This window comes from Cornus florida, unplaced genomic scaffold (assembly GCF_030987335.1).
Source record: "Cornus florida cultivar Cherokee Brave unplaced genomic scaffold, ASM3098733v1 CherokeeBrave_3.0.0_Hap2_Chr01, whole genome shotgun sequence".
Classification (NCBI taxonomy): domain Eukaryota; kingdom Viridiplantae; phylum Streptophyta; class Magnoliopsida; order Cornales; family Cornaceae; genus Cornus; species Cornus florida.
Window position 1 is genome coordinate 79299993 of NW_026775571.1, and position 17384 is coordinate 79317376.

General features: G+C 29.5%; 1 non-coding gene across 1 annotated transcript; it reads left to right on the forward strand.

Annotated features, from left to right (window-relative positions):
• Nucleotides 1-6964: 6964 nt before the first annotated feature.
• On the forward strand, nt 6965-7162 carry LOC132282431 (U2 spliceosomal RNA). Its single transcript, XR_009471769.1, has one exon. It is a non-coding gene; the product is annotated as a U2 spliceosomal RNA (small nuclear RNA).
• Nucleotides 7163-17384: the final 10222 nt, after the last annotated feature.

Consider the following 17384-nt stretch of genomic DNA (forward strand, 5'->3'; position numbering starts at 1 on the left):
ATTCTGCCCTATGGTGCACACAGGTGTGGCTTCCGTTGGGTTAGGTGTGGGGTTTGGGTGAATGGGTGTGGTAGGGTTAGATGAAGAAATAGAATAATGGCTTGTGAGGACCTGACTAGAAGTTATAAGTGGGATATTATGCTGCAGTACTGTAGGGGTCAAGCCAGTAGTTATGGGTGGGTCAACATGGTTAGTTGGGAAGGAAAAGGAGTCGCTGCTAGTTGGGTTAGGACTGGGTCTATCTAGGTCTATGTGTACTGGATTAGTTGCAGGAAAAGCCACAAAATAGGGGGAGGGAAGTGACATATCAACTTTTGAATTCAAACTTGGATTAGATGTACCTTGGATCCCAACAATTGCAGCTGACGGCGCGTGGAGCTCACCTCCTGAGATCTGTTCCTGCACCGGAGTGTCCTTGTGGTGGGGGATGGTACAGCAGTGTCCAATCTTGTAAGAATGTCCCGCAATAAAGCAATTTCATTCTTCATGAGGGATGGCTGGTTGAGCCTCTTGAGCGCATCCTGAAGTTCATCGTCTTTTGCCTTGAGCAGCCCTTTGAGTCTGTCAACCTCCTTCAAAAGCTCAAATTTTGAAGCTTCCATGATAAAGGCATCATGCCCATCCGGTAGATAGACCACGTCATCAATGACCTTATTGCCGGGGTTAAGAATACAATTTTCATTGCCGAATGAAAAATACAATTTTCAAAGAAATTATAGATATAATTTTTTATTATATAAATCTATTAATTATGAAAATAAGAATTAAGAAATTTCTTATAATTACAATATACATGGACTTCGAACCACCACCTATTAAACTCTCAACCCAATTGGCTGAGGAGCTTCGCCGGCTGGACGAGAAAATCGAAAACCAATATTGTCGTAATCGTTGTTCATCAATGTGTTTTTGAACAAAGACCGATTACAGGTCATTTAATTTTTATGTCTTTTCTATCCTTTCACAAAAATGATCTTTTTTTAAATAATACTACTATATAAATAAGGATAATTTGACTTTAAAATTTAAGAATTATTTGCACCAAATCAATTTTTTGAGAGGGAGTTTCCACACTTAACCAATATAGGTGTGTGTGGAGATTTTTTGTAGTTCAATTAGAAGTTAAATATAAATATATAAAAGTTAGTTCAATAAAATTTCCTATTAGTAAACAAAATCTTCTAAATACCTGGCAAAAAAAAATATGGCAAAGCAAAAGCAAAAAGAGAGCAAAAAAATATATATATACACCTATTTAATTACTGTTACTTTTTATTTTGAACTGAATTATTAAAATAAACGAATTTGAAGTTGCTAAGAAATTGGCTTAAAATTGGCGTCGCAGAGGCGTGGTTTATGGCTTTCCTGCGGCAGAGATGGTTTAGGGTTTATATTAACCCTTTTAACGTGTTGTACAATTAATTCAATAGCTGAAATGAAACTCCCACCTGGGCCAATGGGCGACTAAATTAAATGGACTTCCAAAAATTAAAACCTAATTCGGCCTATGAAAGATGTATCTGAACTTGGGCTAAAATTGTGTATTTGGGCTAGACTTATAATTAATGACCAAATTACACTAAAACTTCTATAATTTTAAGAAGGGGGTTCATTTTTGTCACCAAATAATCTCATTGTGCTTTCAAAATTTGCAAATTGCCCCCTTTGTTGCAATGTGTCAGCTTAATAACGACCTTAGCAATATATAGCATGAATGAATGCATGACTGAAATTGAATGTGAAATGCAAAAAAATAAAGAATTGTGTTGGTCTATTGGTCAAATGGTGATAGGGATAAATTTGTCCAACTCTAGCTCATAAGTAAACCACCTTTGAGTTCTAGCAAGTCTATATTATTGACCTCCGGGGTTAGGAAGTTAGAGATTAAAGAGACAAAGAAAATAATGCTAGTGAGTTTCAAACACGAGTCAAAGGCTTCAAACGATACACGTTCTTTCACTGGACTAGTATCATATCTGCCAATCTTATCTTAATTACCAAAAGCATGTTATAAAAAATATTGAATTAAAGGTATGCTTATTAAATACTAAGATACATTACAAGACAAGTATTAATTAAGTTGAAATGGTATGGACATGTTTAAATGAGCAAAAAAAATTTGCCAGTTGTAACAACAATTTTTTTTCTAAATACACACCGAACATATTATTCTTATGAAGTTCAATCATATAATAAAGTAGTATAGGCGATTTTGTTAGTAGATTGAATTACATTTCTGAAATGTTTTGTCTATACAATTGTTTTTTATTTCTACATAACTTGTAATTAGTAATGTATTGGAGAAACTAAAAAGTGAAAAAATGAATAATTGGTCCCATGTGCTGTGGTACCAATACCACGTCCCTGAACATTTGTGGCATGGGTTTCGATTCATCACAATCTCAAAACCAGAGATAGATCAAGGTTTTCGACCACATGATTTATCATTGACCCCAATCATATGGTAGGATATCACTATAGTGAAACAAAAAATAAATTAAATGACAGGAAGAAGAAAAAACAGAAATAAATAAATAAATAACGAAAAATTATGAAACAACACTATTCCTTTTTTGCTTACAAGAAAATCACCCAATGATTAAGTAATGAATTCACAACAGACTAATTTCTATTTATACTGACCAGAACATTAACTGAAATTTAAAGTGGATTGCAAACAAATAAAGGATTGGTGATATTCTATTGGTCATAGGATATTTCTAGCACACCCATTTTAGGGACCTTATTAATTAAGACAAATAACATTAATTATCAAAACTATTTGACATAAATATTGGATAAAGGTAGCAACAGCATTACTTATAAGAAGCAAGATTAAAACTTGTATTGACAACCATGTTCAAATAAGCATTTTTTTTATGATGGTTGTGGTCATAGTTTTTTTTACATATACACCAAACATATTATTTGCATGAGGTTTTCCAATATAATAAAGTATCTCATGTGATCTTGTTATTAGATGACATTTCTGTGAAGTGAAATAACAAATTACATTTGTGAAATGGTACAATTCTTTCTTTCTTTCTATTTTTTTATTTAACTTAGTATTACAGTTAGTGATGTATTGGAAGAAATTAATAAATGAAGAACATCCGACAAAATAGAAGATAGATTCAAGTATACCGTTGTTTTATAAAAAATGGTTCTAACGTTATATTTTTTTTATACTAATGTTAGTTTCACACGTTAGAGTGCGCCAAAAGGAATGAATGCAATAGGATTCACTCTCAGGAGCGCATGTATGCGCATGTAGAACTTGAAGAAAGATTAATTTATAAATAGATCTTCCAATAAGATTTTTCCAAAACTATTCAATTAACTTACTGGTATAAATATGTTTATTTTAGCTCTATTAAATAAATATTTATCAAATTTGTTTATTTTAGCTCTATTAAATAAATATTTATCAAATTTTGTTTAAATTTAGTAAACTCAAATTCAAATTGTGATATTTAAGGTGAAAAAATTTAGTGATTGAATAAAAATACATATAGCAATTTTCAAATTAAAATTATTAATTGAATTAGTGAAAATTAAATAAAATTTATAGAATTTAAATATTTAAATTTTTTTAGTTCAATTAGAATTAATTGTGTGCGTGTATATATATATGTGTGTGTGTTAAGTTCAGATAAAAGTTCATACATATATATATATATATATATATATATATATATATATATATATATATATATGAGGAAAAATATATATATATTAATTTTGCAGACCATTTGGATGGAAAAATATATATATTTATTTGAGGGGCACGGAAGGATAGAATTAGTGATTTTTTTTAGGTTTTTGTAGTTCAATTAGAATTAGTGAATTATTTTTAGGTTTTTATAGTTCAACTAGAATATATATATATATATATATATATATATATATATATATATATATATATATATACCATTATTAAATGTGCAAAGAGTTTCAGTGTTTTCTATATTTATATCTATATCTATATCTATACCATTATTGTAAAGAGTTTAGTGTTTCAGTATTTATTTATTAATATAAAAAATGAGTTTTTTCATTTTTCTTGTCCCACATTGGTTTTAAGTAAAAAGGAATACATTGAAGCCTTTTATAAAACGATAGACCTAAAGAAATAATAATCACACTTTTCTCAACCTTTTGGCTAACCTTTCTCGACCTTTTGGATAAGATCAAGTATAGTATTAAATTTTTTTGGGTCAGCCTTTTGGCTAATCTTTCTTGGTCTTTTGGCTAAGATTAAGTATAGTACTACTTCGGCCTTTTGGCTAACCTTTCTCGGCCTTTTGACTAAAATCAAGTGAAGTACTAATTTTTTTGGAGTCAGCCTTTTGGCTAAGATCAAGTAAAGTACTAATTTTTTTGGGGTCGACCATCTAGCTAACCTTTCTCGACCTTTTGGCTAAGATCAAGTGTAGTACTATTTTCTCGGCCTTATTATTACCTAATAAAATTCAAATAAACTCTAAAATTTATTACCTAATAAAATTCAAATTAAATATTTATTAAAACTCTAACATAAAACTCTAAAAATTATTCTAACACAAATTACCGATTTATCTATTTATTATAAGTTTTTTAATAAAATAAAATCTAATTTGACAAGTATTATTAATATAAAAATTATTTATTAATTGATATAAAAAAAGAGTTTCAGTCTTTCAGTATTTATTTATTGATATAAAAAAAGAGTTTTTATAAACAAAAAATTACCTAAAAACTATTTAAACAGTTTAATTCAAATTACAAATTACCTAATAAAATTTATAAAAATTAATTTAAAGAGTTTAATTCAAATTACAAATTATCTAATAAAATTTATTTTTCTTATTCCACATTGGTTTTAAGTAAAAAGGATTACATGAAAGCCTCTTATAAAACTATAGACCTAAAGAAATAATAGTCATACCTTTCTCGACCTTTTAGCTAACATTTCTCGGTCTTTTGCTAAAGATCAAGTGTAATACTAAATTTTTTTGGGTCGGCCTTTTAGCTAACATTTCTTAGTCTTTTTGACTAAAATCAAGTGTAGTACTATTTTCTCAACCTTTTGGCTATGATCAAGTGTGGTACTACTTTTTCGGCTTTTTCACTAACCTTTCTCGGCCTTTTCGCTATGTCATTTTTCTAAAATAAGCCGACTAAGGACCACAAATGCTTCATATATGCAAACACTTTAAACATGTGACAATATAAACTTTAAAATCATGACAATACAGGTCCTCATTGAACAGCAGCAACACAAGCATTCTCTAAGCAATTCAATTAACCCAAAGTCCAAAAAATGATGTTAATCTCAGAAAAATATAACAAATGAAATTAAATAAATTAAGAACTATAAAAATTAAAATAGAGCTAAAAGAAAAGGTTATGAAACATATTAAAATGTTGAGATGAACTATCATAGACAAGGAACATAATAGCCATAGTTATAAGTCTCGCTAGAAGTTAGCAGATATTCCAAAAAATAAAGAAGCATTAAGAGTAATAATAAAAATAGACAATAACAAAATAATACAAGTCACCATCTTAATGCCATCTGGATGGGTGTCGTAACGCATGATGTAAACACATCAGCAGGAAAATCAGCACTCTGAGGAAGAGTCTCATGTGCCTCATAGGTTGCAAGCAGAATGCAATCCTTTGTGGATGGTCCAGAGGAGCTAGATACTAAGATCAAGTATAGTACTAATTTCTCGGCCTTATTATTACCTAATAAAATTCAAATAAAATATAAAAATTATTACCTAATAAAATATTTATTAAAACTCTAACATAAAAGTCTAAAAATTATTCTAACACAAATTACCTATTTATCTATTTATTATGAATTTTTTAATAAAATGAAATCTAATTTGACAAGGATTATTAATATAAAAATTATTTATTAATTGATATAAAAAAAGGTTTTAAAAAAGTTTCTATAAAACTCTAACATTTATCTATTTATTATGATTTTTTAATAAAAAAAAATCTAATTAAACAAGAATTATTAATATAAAAAAAATATTTATTAATTAATATAGAAAGAGATTTTAAAAGAGTTTCTATTATGCTCTAACACAAAATATATTTTAACTCTAACACAAATTATAGAAACTCTAAAAATTATTACCTAATAAAATTCAAATAAAATATTTATTAAAACTCAAACACGAAATATATTTCAAATTATAGAAACTCTAAAAATTATTACCTAATAAAATTCAAATAAAATATTTATTAAAACCCTAACACGAAATATATTTCAAATTACCTAATAAAATTCATAAATATTAATTTAAACAGCATAAAAATTAATTAAAAGAGTTTAATTCAAATTACAAATTACCTAATAAAATTCATTTTTCTTGTCCCACGTCGGTTTTGAGTTATAAAGGATTAAATGGAAGCCATCTTATAAAATTATAGACCTAAAAAAATAATAATAACACCTTTCTCGGCCTTTTGGCTAACCTTTCATAGCCTTTTGACTAACCTTTCTCGGCCTTTTGGCTAAGATCAAGTGTAGTCTTACTTTTTCGGCCTTTTGCCTAACCTTTCAAATTATTTAAAGAGTCTAATTCAAATTACAAATTATCTAATAAAATTCATAAAAATTAATTTAAAGAGTTTAATTCAAATTAAAAATTACCTAATAAAATTAATTTTTCTTGTCCCAGTATTTCAGTATTTATTTATTAATATAAAAAAAGAGTTTTTATAAACAAAAAATTACCTAAAAATTATTTAAAGAGTTTAATTAAAATTACAAATTACCTAATAAAATTCATTTTTCTTGTCCTACATTGGTTTTAAGTAAAAATGATTACATAGAAGCCTTTTATAAAACAATAGACCTAAAGAAATAATAATCACACCTTTATCGGCCTTTTGGCTAACCTTTCTCGGCATTTTGGTTAAGATCAAGTGTAGTACTAAATTTTTTTGGGTCAACCTTTTGACTAACCTTTGTTGGTCTTTTGGCTAAGATCAAGTATAGTACTACTTTCTCGGCCTTTTGGCTAACCTTTCTCGACCTTTTAGCTAAGATCAAGTATAGTACTAAAATATTTTGAGTCTGGTCAACTAGAGTAGGTTACTACTTTAGTGATCCTAGCATTTCCTTGGCGTTGCACTACTACCAAGTTTTGGTATACCCTCCAAATCAAAGTGTACCTAATAAAATTCATTTTTCTTGTCCCACATTGGTTTTGAGTTATAAAGGATTACATAGAAGCCTCTTATAAAACTATAAATCTAAAGAAATATTAGTCACACCTTTCTCAGCCTTTTGGCTAACTTTTCTCGACATTTTGGCTAAGATCAATTGTAGTACTAAATTTAACCTTTCTCGACCTTTTGGCTAATCTTTCTTGGCCTTTTGGTTAGGGCTGCAACTCGGGCGGGTTGGGCGGGTTTGACGTTTAACTTGAGCCCAACCCACCATATGAAATGCTAAACCCAAGCCCAACCTTAACCCTATCTTCAACACTAACTACTCAACCCGAGCCCAATCTATTCTTCTACTTTTAAATTCGGGCTTACAACTCGGGTTTAGATTTCATGTTAAAACTTTAGGTTAATTCAGGTTACTCATATGGCTAATCTTCCCACTGAAAATTTAATATGATCTTGAATTAGTTTTAGATTAAATTACTCTTAAATAAGAAAAAATTCAAAGATATTTGTAGATTTTTAATAAATTACAAACAAATTTTTAAAAAATTAAGTTTCCTAAATGTTAATATACAATAAGTTAAGATTTAATAAGGAAGTTGAAAAGGAAAAAAAAAAAAAAAGGTAATCATAGTTTAAATATTATATATAATGCATTTTAAAGTAAAAATATATATGAAAATAATATTATAATTCGAGTTCGGGTTGACTCGGGCTGCTTGCACTTCAACCCAAGCCCAATCCTAATTAAATTCGGGTTGAGAATTTTTAATCCAAGCCCAACCCTAATTGTAAAAATAATTGCCCAAGCCATCGAAAAATCGAGCTGGGCTCGGGTTGGGTTCGGGTTTTCCAACCCAAGTTGCACCCCTACTTTTGGCTAAGATCAAGTGTAGTACTAAATTTTTTTAATATAAAAAAAAAGTTTTTATAAAAAAAAATTACCTAAAAATTATTTAAAGAGTTTAATTCAAATTACAAATTACCTAATAAAATTCTTAAAATTTTATTTAAAGAGTTTAATTCAAATTATAAATTATCAATATATTTCAAATTATAGAAACTCTAAAAATTATTACCTAATAAAATATTTATTAAAACATGAGAGCAATTAATATATATTATGATTCTAATTACTTTAAAGTTTTGGATTTTCTAATATATTTTGTTTCTTTTGAGGTGACAATTATTACAATCTAAAAATTGTTGGTACCCTTTTGGATTTTATAATATATAGAATTTGTATATAGTATTTATTTATGAATGTTTTATAAATTATAGAATTTTATTTTCAATTTGTTGTTTTGCATAATCATCAACCCTTTATATTTTTTATTTTGCCTTCTTTTCCGGCGACAATTATTACACTCTAGGACATTCTGGATCTGAAAATGTTTTATCTATTTTTTTTTATTTATAAAACTATAAACAATTAAAAAATATATGAAAATATAAATTATATAAATTAAAAAACATTCAGCACATCCATCGCACGTGCCTTTTACAGTATATATATATATATATATATATATATATATATATATATATATATATAAAGTTGATTTCAGAAGAATTTCCATATATTAGTAAAAAGAGAATCTTGTATTTACCTGCGGTCACCAATACACATAGCACAATAAGGTTGATATTTAATTACAATTACTTGAAAAATGGCACTCTTTTCACCAGTTAAGTAATGAAGTTAATGAATTTTCATGCTCTTTTTTTTTTTTTTTTTTTTTTTTTTATAAACGTTATTTTTTTTTTTTTATCTTGTTCATAAACGTTATTTTTCCTAGTTTAAATAATTAATAAACTACATTTGAATAAGTTAATGAATTTCAACTTAATAACAAATTGGCCACTAAAATTGGATATTATGCTAATTAGAAATACGGAAACATTTTACTGTGACAATTGTTCAACTACAAAAGTGATTTTACATAAAAATTTGGAGGACATCTTATCAACAATTGTTAAAATACAAATGTTATGTTAGATTATAAAAATAGAAGACATATTTTATTGAATAACCATTCTTCAACTATACTTTCGAATAGCTCCATATTCACATATATCTTGTCATTTATAATTTATACCTATCAAATCAATAGACAATTTTTTTTCCAAATCAATCCATGCATGCATATTGAGCTTTAATCATGTCCATAACAGTAAAATATTCTAAATTTTTTCTTATAATGCTCAAATTTGGATTAAATAAATACAAGTATTTTCTCATCTAAATATGATTGCTTTTTTCTTTTTTTCATTCTCAATTGGAGCTTAATGACATAATTTATCAATGGTGCCAAAAAATAAAGACAACATAATTTACCACTAACCCTAACCCTCTGTTTGTGTATCATAAAACTAAACAAAAATTAGATTAAATTACAGAAAAAATAACTTTTATATATATATATATATATATATATATATATATATATATATATATATATATATATATATATATTATGAAACAACCCTATTCCCTTTTTTTGCTTTTAGCTTATAAGAAAGTTGATCCAACAATTAAGGCATTAACAATAGACTATTTTCGAGCATGAATGAATACATACATACACAAAGATTGAAATTTTAAGTGAAGTGCAAACAAATAAAGAGTTGGTGATTTTCTATTGACCATATGGTATTATGGACCTTATTAATCAAGACATATAATCTTAATTCACATAAATATTGGATTAAGGTAGCATCGTTTATAAGAAGCGACATCACAACTTGTTTTAACACTGTTAATTAAACTGAAGTGGTACCAACCATGTTCAAATGAGCATAATTTTCATGAGAGTTATGCTCACATTATTTTCATCTATTAATTATTATTATTATTTATTATATATATATGTGTGTCTATATATATATATTTGCTTCATGTACAACAATCATATTATTTGTATGAGGCTCGGCCATATAATAAAGTGTCTCATGTGACTTGTGTTAGTAGATTGGAGAATTGTGCAGTGAAGTTAACACATCCTCTGCTGTGCGATTTTCATCCTGCAGTGACTGTTAAGCGGTTTTGGTTTGGTCACGTTTTACTTCAACTAATTGACATTAAAATTATGTTTGGCAATTACACCACCATTTATAAATAATATTTTACTACCATTTATAAGTAACATCATAGGAGTCTAAAAAATAATATCACCACTTGTAAGATCATTGCGTTTCACAATTATAGCACCATTTATAAGTTACATTTTACCACAATTTATAAGTAAAATCAAAGGACTCTAAAAAGTAACATCACATGAGTTTAAAAAGTAACATCACCATTTGTAAGAGGGTAACATCACTACTTAAAAAGTAAAGGTTGTTGACAGTCAAATACCTTATAATCCACTTTAACATCCTTTTTAAATTAACATGTGACTATTTTTTTGGATGTTCTAATTTTTATGATAAAATTTAACTTAAAAAATATATAAATAATATGTTAAATTGAATTAGATTTATGTGTGACTATTAGTTTTCAGCACTATGTGAATACTTTTTTTTTATGGTGAAGGTGGTGAGTGCGGCAATTAATATTAAATTTTGCCAATTTTTTTCTTTTGATGATGAAGGTGGTGATCGAGTGTGGCAATTAATATTAATTTTTGCCAAAAAAATTTCAAAGATATGTTAAATAATTTCTACCTAAATGCATGTTTTTTTAATATTTGAAAAAAAAAAGAAAAAAAAAAAGAAAAAGAAAAAAGATGTGGTTCTTTTCATTATTTTTGGAAACAACAAATGTTTTGTTTGCTTTCTAAAGTTAATCCAAGTGATTTTAATTTTAGTATAATTTTTTTAAATTAACATGTTAAAGTGTTTTTAAAATACTTTAATTTCAAATTATAACGTAAATGATATGTTGAATTGAATTAAGTTTATATGTGACATTACTTAGTATGCATTATGTGCATACCTTATTTTGAGGAGGAAGATACTTATAAATGGTGATGAAATATTACTTATAAATGGTGGTGCAATTGTCAAATACAGTCTTAGTGTCATTAATTGAAGTAAAATATGGCCAAACCAAGACCACTTAACACTCACTGCAGGAGACAGCGTGAAAATTACACAGAGGATTTGTGCCCTTGCGAAGATTACTGAGTGATCGGTGTAAAGGGTGAGGATATCCAACAAAGAAAAGAGATAAGAGTACACAAGCTCAATTTTGATATTCAGAAAAAATAAATTAAAAAAATAATAATAAAATCAGTCATTGCATCAAAGTACACATATCAATTTACAAAATTCAATCTAATTATTCATTGAATTAGTGAAAATTAAGTAAATTCATAGAATTTAAATAATTAGAAGTTATATGTGTGTGTGTGTGTGTATATATATATATATATTAAAACCTGTTGACACCCTTTTGGGTAAATTTTGTATTAATGACATGACAAAAGAGATTGACAACCAATTTGGGTATAAATTGACACGTGAAAAAGGTTACAGAAGCTACATTGAGAGGCAAAAGAGATTGAAGCATTTGAATTATTTAATGGATAGGGATTATAATTTTAGTATTTATCTTTTAGTTGATGTAAGTTAAATATTTATGTTTATCTTTAGGATTAGTTTATTTTAAACTTATAGTTAGTTGGATTATCTATATGATTAGTTTATTTTGAATTTATTGTTAGTTGTGAAAGAGTTGTAATGCAAGTAAAGTGTTTGTGTGTAGGAGTTTGTTTTACGTAATTTTCTATCAATAATTAAAGAGGCATGCTGTGATAAAGGTCCAGCACCCTCAGAATCCTTTAATTTATTATTTACTTTCTCAAGCCTTTCCTAGAATAGCATCCTTACTATTTATTCTCTATCTCTATCTATCTTTCTCAATATCTCGTTCTATTTCTCTCTCTCTCAACCTCTCTTTATATATTTCTTTCTATATCTATTTCTCTCCCCTTTTTATTCTCTCAATTATCACTATAAATTATTCATTGTAAAGTCCTTTTAATTTAAGCAATTCTTGAATTCAGAGGAATTTTACTGTTCTCTTTATCCTTGCATCGCCTGAAAATCAACCTTCCCAAAGAGACTAACGTTGACAACTCACACTTGAACCACAATATTGGTTCTGGCACGTCCGTAAATATCAAATTCAGAATCGGCTTTAGCTAGCCGATTTCAGCGTCGACATTCTTGGCACGCCCGGTGGGACCCCACTAGGTGAGTGATTTATAGTAAAAGAATATGCAGTCAACTTCTCAGCCGATGTACCAGTATTCTAATCAGTAAGAAAGTTGTCCAGAATTTAAGCAGATGATGAAAACACTAATGGCTCTAATACAAGAGGAGCCAACAGTCGTTGATTATCGGCAAGTTTCAACATTAGAATATCGGCAAGTTTCAATAACCAATTATTGACAGACGCCAGCAACCGATTATCGGCAAGTGGTAAATCAGCATGTCACCCCCGTATCACAATCTTTGGTACTCAGGGGGCAGCTGATGGCCAATCAGCAAGAAAGTTAGCCAGAATTTAAGCAGAGAATGAAAACACTAATGGCTCAAATACAACGCCCACCAGTTATGCCGATTCCCCCTCAGAGAAAACAGCAAGAAATGGGGGAGATTGATCAGGAGATTAAAGAATTGATAGCTCAGCTTATCCAGGCCGAGGTAGCTCAAGGGCGTAAACGTGATCAGCCTGTGTACAGGAAACCTTATCCTAACCAAGTGGTAAATCATCATATCACCCCTGCATCACAACCTCTGTTACCTGAGGGGCTGCCGATAACCAGTACCGAAATTGGCCAACCTTGCCGATCTCGACAGGAAATTTTACCAGAAAATCAGCAGCAAAGTTTCCCAAAATATTATCGGTCACCAACTGCTGATTATTGGCAAGTTCCAACAGTCGAGTATCAGCAGGTGGTAAATCAGCCGATTGCTCCTGTAAATCAAGACGGAAAGATAGAACAAACCCTACTTGCTCCCATTCAACATGGTTGCCATGAATGGAAAGATACAAATCGGCTGAAAGCAAAACGGCCGATGTAACAGAATTTTTTGCTGATTGTGACATCTAATAATCGGCAAAAACAATTATCAGCTAAAAGAATTGTTTTAACTCGCTGTCCTTAGCCCAATTTCAAAAAAAGAAAAAAAAAAAAAGACTAGCCGATGTTAATTTCAAAAGGTTACTTAGAGCTCAGTTGAGAAAATCGGCTGAGGCAAAATCGACTAAAAGAATATCGGCTGAGGCAAAATCGACTAAAAGAAAATCAGCTAAGACAAAATTGACTAAAAAGCCAGTGGCTGCCGAGGGGCATGTGATTACAAACCCCCAACAAAAGTTAGTTGATCCATATGATCCACTTCAGCATGCCGATTATAGTGAGATCATGCTTGCAGATCAATGGACTTTTGGGCATGATACAGTTCTGCCGATTGAACCGAATGAATCGGCAAAGGTTATTCTACGACATATCTCGACTCCTGTTGATTATAGTAAAGTCATGCTTGCCGATAAATGGACTCTTGGGCCCGATATAGTCCTACCGATGGAGCTGAATGCGAAATCGGCAGAAAGGAAATCGGTTAAAAAAACTCCGTCCTGGCACAATGTCATAGAGATAATAGGCAGATCGGCTAAAATGACGCTTCACAATAATTTAATCCCTGCCGATCATGATCATGAATTGCTAATGGAGTTAGAAAATGCATAGGGGGCAAGTCTTTCCCGGGTTTATGGGCTGGCAATAGCGGCAAACTATTTGAAAATCTAGGAAGAAGCCTAAATCGGCAGATTTGGCTAATATGAAATAAAGATCATCTTAGAGGTGATTCAGAAGAAATAAAGCTTTGGAGTTCGTTGATTTGCAATCTGATTCCAAGTGACTAGCGCAACATTTGTTTAAAATTTCCTTCCAATGTACTTTAAATTTCAAATATCTTATTGGCTTGGGCGGCCGACAGCAGATAAGACATTTAAAATTGGGGGGCATTATTGACACCCTTTTTGGTAAATTTTGTATTAATGACATGATAACCAATTTGGGTATAAATTGACACGTGGAAAAGGTTACAGAATCTATATTCAGAGGCAAAAGAGATTAAAACATTTGAATTATTTAATGGATAGGGATTATAATTTTAGTATTTATTTTTAGTTGATGTAAGTTAAATATTTATGTTTATCTTTAGGATTAGTTTATTTTAAACTTATAGTTGGTTGGACTATCTATAGGATTAGATTATTTTGAATTTATTGTTTGTTGTGATAGAGTTATAATCCAAGTAAAGTGCTTGTGTGTAGGAGTTTGTTTTACGTAATTTTCTATAAATAATTAAAGAGGCATGCTGTGATAGAGGTCCAGCACCCTCAGAATTTTTTAATTTATTTGTTCGTTTTCTCAAGCCTTTCCTAGAATAGCGTCCTTGCTATTTCTTCTCTATCTCTATCTATCTCTCTCAATATCTGGTTCTATCTCCTTCTCTCTATATTTCTTTCTATATCTATTTCTCTCCTCTTTCTATTCTCTCAATTATTACTTTAAATTATTCATTGTAAAGTCCTTTTAATTAAGGGTTCGTTTGGTTAGCATGAAATAACCAAAAAAGAAAAGAAAAGGAAAATTTTTAAATTTTTTACATGTTTGGTTAGAGGGAAAGTGAAAATTTTGGGGAAAATAGGATTCCCGCATCTAAAAATTTTCCCCAAAAATTTTCGCGCATAAACACTCGAAAATTCACTTTCCCGCAAAAGCTGTGCACTTTAATACATTAGTTTCCTATTATACCCATATCAGTTTTCTCTTTCGTTCTTCTTCATTAAATTACAGACTTCATTAAAAAGGAAAGTAACGTTGTTCTTCACTAAAATTGCAAAAAGGTAAATAGGTGAGTTTCTTATACTGTAAATTGTTTGTTTATACAATCATGTATTACTAATTTAATTGTTTCTATTTTTATGCTGCATCCAAAATTCATTTATTTTTTTTCTTTAAATATGGAATTATTTTTCTTTCATATATATATTTTTGGAAGCTATGAATTCTTAAGGTATTTTTTTTTCCATAATATATATATATATAACTGTTGATAGCAAGCGTCAGATGAAAACTAGGGTTGGGGGTGGAGCTGTCGGCTAGAGGAGATCGAGTTTAGAACGGCCTTGAAACTCACTTCGATTACTTTCACATCTCCGCCCAGCCTTGAAACTCACTTCGATTTCATTCACATCTCAGCCCATACATTTACGTCCTCTCTCTCTCTCTATTCCAACTAAAGCCAAAACTTTAGCTTTACAAATACTCCCAACGACTTCTTATGTTCAGATTTGAAGTCGAAGGCTTGAGAAGCCTCCATTCTCTACGCCACTAAGAATCACAGAGTGAGAATTGTAAACGAACCCTAACTCGTGATAGTAGCTTGAATCGTAGAACGAGTTTGAGATTAAGGTATAGTTCCGTGAACTCGTTGGGTCGGCCTTAATGAGGACCGAGAAGGAAGAGGGGATTTTAGGTAATACTATAATGGTGATGGGTAGCAAAGAACATGGAAGAAAGGAGAGAACAATTTGTAGTTTGAAAGCAGAGAGAGGTATTTTTTATTCTTCCTGTCAATTTTTTCTTTTTTCTTCATAATATTATATCTTATTTTCTTCTCCATCCTATATATATTTTGATAAAAATATATATAGTATAATTTTGAGGGTTATCACATACGCTCTGTTTTTTTTTTTTTTTTTTCCTTTGTTATATGTTTCTCGTTTTTAAGAATACATACAAATTTGTAGGACAATTTGCATCAGTAAAAAAAATGAAACACATGCTCATCGATATATGCACGAAAATATTAGACAAACATCAAATATTGCATATACTTAAATTTATATGTAGTGGATATGGAGACTTTTAGTGCATAGGCTGTGATCAATTAGTACAATTTTGCTGAGAAATATTTTTTTGGTAAACTTTCTCTGTTTTCTGGATGTGGTCTTAGTGCTTTTGTTACGTGTGTCTTTTCTTGGATCATGTTTAGAATAACTTTGGGGATTCATTTTTAGTGTGAAATTTTTGCAAATAAATGTGTTCATCTCAGATAACCAAACACCCCTTGGAACTAAAGTTTTTCATTGTATTTCCCATGTCACTCGAACAACAGGTCCTCGGTACATTGAATCTTCCCATAATTGCATCACTGAGTTCCAATTTTTATAAGCAACTATGTTCGTCTCAGATAACCAAACAGTTAAATCGCAAATCAAGCTTAGAAATGCATACTACCAAAAAACCACTGTCACTCCCCATGAGATAGTAATATACACCATAGATTTGGTTTCTTGAGGTAAAATGAGGAATTTGCCACATTTTAACAGTGACATGACTTGAAGTTTACTCCAAACTTGAAAATGCAAGACATGAGCCAAAGATATGATGAGTACTATCCTATAGAATTTTATGCTTAGTTTAAGTTGTTGTTTCAAATTACTGTAATATTTTCCTTCTATTATTTTTGGGTTCCATTTTTAGTTTCTGATAATTTGTTATGTTTTAATTGTAGGATACAATATATTCTTCCAGATCTCAGCTACAGCTCAAGAGGTATTTTTTTTTAGTGATGTCAAATTTTGTAAAATTAAATTTTCATATATGTCATCTAATTAGAATATAGCTTCCAATATTGTCATATATAGATTGATTATTTACAGGGAAAGATACACTTGTAGGGATTATAGTGTATGCAGATTAAATTTTACTATAAATTAGGTTTATATTCATTTTGTTTTATACACATTTTTATGTATAGACTTATGAATATAGAACATAGTAATATATTAATATAAATGTGTATACCAAGTCAAAAATGCCATCTCTTATTTTAGATCACTTGTAAGCCAATTTTGTTTTTTTAATTATTTGTTCTTATATGATCGCATTTTGTTAAACTTGACAGATGGATATGAATGATGAACACGATGAAGAACTTAATCTCATTGTTACAATGCTTGTTGGCATTGTAGCTTATTTGCATGGGGTATACTATTTAACACACTTTGATAGGAGGTCACAACGTAATTTTTATTTGACTCAACGTGAATTTGTCAATGATGTCACACGATCCAATGAACATTGTCATAACTTATTGCGCATGAATGTGGAATCCTTTCAAAGATTTGTATATATATATAGAGGAACCGGGAGGCTGAAAGACACTGTGCATTGTAGTAT